This window comes from Amia ocellicauda, chromosome 13, assembly GCF_036373705.1.
Source record: "Amia ocellicauda isolate fAmiCal2 chromosome 13, fAmiCal2.hap1, whole genome shotgun sequence".
Lineage (NCBI taxonomy): Eukaryota > Metazoa > Chordata > Actinopteri > Amiiformes > Amiidae > Amia > Amia ocellicauda.
Window position 1 is genome coordinate 32,172,115 of NC_089862.1, and position 3,792 is coordinate 32,175,906.

Here is a 3,792-nt window from a genome sequence, read left to right on the forward strand (position 1 = left end):
TACACATCCTATCCCCCTACTTCAAAGTAAAACAAATATTTTTGAATGTTGTAGAAAATGTATTAAAATTAAAAACTGAAATAGCTTGGTTGTATAAGTGTCCACTCCCCTTGGTGTAGTAATGCTAAATTAGCTCAGGTGTATCCAATCGCCTTCAAAATCAAACACCAAGTCGAGTGGCCTCCACCTGTGTTAAATTGTGGTGATTCACATGATTTCAAGATACATTCAGAAGTTCCTGTAGGTTCCCTCTGCTGGGTCATGCATTTCAAAGCAAAGACTCCAAGGAGGGACAAAGTTGTTGGAAGGCACAGATCACAGATGGGATAAATATAAAAATATATCAAAGGCCTTAAATATCCTTTGAAGCACAGTCAAAACGATTATTAAGAAGTGGAAGGCACCACCAAGATCTTGCATAGATCGGGTCATCCCTCCAAACTAGACAGAGACTGTTCAGAGAGACTACCAAGAGGCCAATGGGAACTTTTCAAGAGTTCCAGGTTTTTAAGGCCACGTCTGGTCAAGGTGTGCGTTAATAATAATAATAATAATAATAATAATAATAATAATAATAATAATAACAACAATAATCATATTATTATTATTATTATTATTATTATTATTATTATTATTATTATTATTTATTAATTAGAAGACACCATTGTCCTGGGCGACTTACAACATAAGAGCAATACAAAGTGCAATAATACAGTGCAGTTCAAGGCATAATACATTTTACAAATTATAAAGTATGTAAGGGATATACAGTAAACGATATAAAAGGTCTTCCATCCTAGATTGTAAGTGCAGACAAGATGTTAAGTCACAGTCAAGGGCCAAGGGAATGGGAGCATAGGGGAAATCAAAATTAACAATACGAGTACTAGTAATGCAATGCAAGAAGTATGACAAAATGTTGTAAAGTGCTATCTTACAGGAGAGTAAAGGACTAAATTACAAGTACTGTCTGAAAAGATGCGTCTTGAGTAATCTCCAGAAGGAGGTCAGAGACTCTGCTGTTTTGACTTCGGTGGGCAGGTCATTCCACCACTTAGGGGCCAGGGATGAGAAGGAGCGGCTCTGGAGGAAGGAGAGTGGAGAGGAGGCAGAGTTAGCCTTCTGGCACCGGAAGACCGCAGTGGTCTGGAGGGGATGTATGGAGAGACGAGTGACTGAAGGTAGCTTGGTGCAGTGTGGTCGAGACAGCGGTAGGTGATGGTCAAAGTCTTGAACTGAATGCGTGCCGGTATTGGGGGAGGAGGAGATCCGATTTGGAGAGGTTGAGTTTGAGGTAGTGCGAGTGCATCCAGGCAGAGATAGCAGACAAACAGGAAGAGATGCGAGAGGGGATGAGAAGAAAGACAGGAAGATCTGGGCATCATCTGTGTAAAAATGATAAGAGAAACCATGGGATGCGATGAGGGGGCCCAGGGAGTGAGTGTAGAGAGAGAACAGGAGCGGGCCCAGGACGGAGCCTTGGGGAACGCTTGTGAGGAGAGGTTGGGTGGTGGATGAGGAGCCTCGCCATGTCACTTGGTAGGTCCGGTCATTGATGTAGGAGGAGAACCAGGTGAGAGCAGTCCCAGAGATTCCAAGGTCAGCGAGGCAGGAGAGGAGGATGCAGTGATCGACGGTGTCAAATGTTGCGGAGAGATCAAGGTGGATGAGGACTGAGGAGAGGGAGGCCGCCCGAGCACAGCTGAGGGAGTCAGTGACTGCCAGGAGAGCCGTCTCAGTGGAGTGAGCTGTGCGGAAGCCGGATTGCAGAGGATCCAGGAGTGAATGATGGGACAGAAATGCAGAGAGCTGAGGGTGGTCCGCCCGCTCGAGAGTCTTGGAGAGGAAGGGGAGTAGGGAGACAGGGCGGTAGTTCTGAGGAGAGGTGGGGCCAAGGTTAGGTTTCTTGAGGAGTGGGATGACAGCAGCTTGTTGAAATGCAGAGGGGAAACATCCAGAGAGGAGTGAGGAGTTGAGGAGGGAGGAGATGAAGGGGAGTAGATCAGGAGCGGTCACTTGGAGGAGGCGAGTGGGGAGAGGGTCCAGGGCACACATTGTGGGTTTGTGACCTAGGAGGAGAGAGGAAACTTCAGAATCCGAGAGAGGTGAGAATTAAGAAAAGGAAGCTTGGTCGGTGGGAGACTTGGGCGGGATGGGAGAGGAAGGGGGACTGTTGAAGAGCTTGTAGATGTCTGTGATCATGGAGGAGAAGAAGGAGGCAAAATCATCTGCAGAGAGAGATGAGGGAGGAGGAGAGGGAGGGGGTGAAGAGGGAGGAGAAGGTGGAGTAGAGTTTGCAGGGGTTGTTGACGGAGGATTCAAAGAGTGATTGGAAGTAAGACTTCTTACTGGCTGAGGTGAGTAAGGAGGAGAATGTGGACAGTAGAGAGCGGTAGACTTTGAGGGCAGCTGGGAGAACAATATCCCTGCACTACACAGATCTGCCCTGTATGGAAGGGTGGCAGGAAGGAAGCCATTACTCAAGAAAGTCCAACTGAAACACTCAAGAACTTCAGTGGCCATGGGGCAAAAAGTTATGTGGTCTGACAAAACTAAAATGAAACTTTCTGTCCTAAAAGCAAAACATAATGTTTGGCATAAACTCAACACAACACATCATCCGAAGAACATCATCATTACTGTGAAGCATGGAGTGGCTCAGGACCAAAAAGGTCATTGTCCTTGAGTGGCCCAGATCAGAGCCCTGACCTAAATCCAATTCAGAATTTGTGGCATGACTTTTGCTGTCCATCAACGCTCCCATAGGAACAGTTTTGTAAAGAAGAATAGTCAAATATTGCCAAATAGGTGTGCAAGCTTGGTACAGCCCTATCCTATCAGACTCACAGCTGTAATTGCTGCCAAAGGTCTTTCCACCAAGTATAATCTCAGTGGGGTGGAGACTTATTCAATTATGATATTTAAGTTTTGTGTTTTTATTTTATATTTTAATTAAAACCTTTTTCCCCTAATCAGTGTGGAGTATGAAGTGGAGAAAAACTCGTTAAAAATGCATGAAACTCTGAGGCACTCCCGCTGACACAAATTGTGAAAGTTAATGGGTGTCGACTTACACATAATATATACTTATTGTATAATTGAACTAATGGTTCATGCACACCTATATGTATACACTATTATATTATATTGTAACTGATTGTAATTGATGCCTTTATCCAAGGTGGCATTAATTGATTACAGAAAATAGAATACTTACAACATTTATTTATTTTACTTTATTTTGGCAAGGAAGTCATTTTCAATGTAGACCTGGCCCAGAGGTTCGCACAACAGTGAAATAATACACAGTACAATACATAACAGAAACTGCATACATATGATAAGGAAACAATTAACACAATGCAATTTTCAATAAGCTACCTCATAATAAATATCCAGGGTAATGTTACAATGTGCAGTAAAGAATGTCCTTTAATAACAAATTGGGAAACAAGGGAAATGCAGAAGAGAAACTGTACACATGCGAAACAGAAGCATGGAAGTGCACTGCAACAGGCATGGGATTTCTTATTTTATTTATGAAATGTCATAAAATACTCCCTATACTATGTTAATATATGTTAAGTAAGTCGCATGTGGTTTTTTTTTTTTTCTCAAATAGAATTGAACTTGCACTGATACAATTTGGAGAACTACATGTATCTGTTAAATTGGCACCACGAAGCAGCGGGGATGGCTTTAGGACCTGGGATCCTCCTCCTCGGCGGAGAGGGCGGATGGATGCTGCTGGAGGTGGAAAGATACAGTGTGACATTAGGAAGAGCAGGAAGA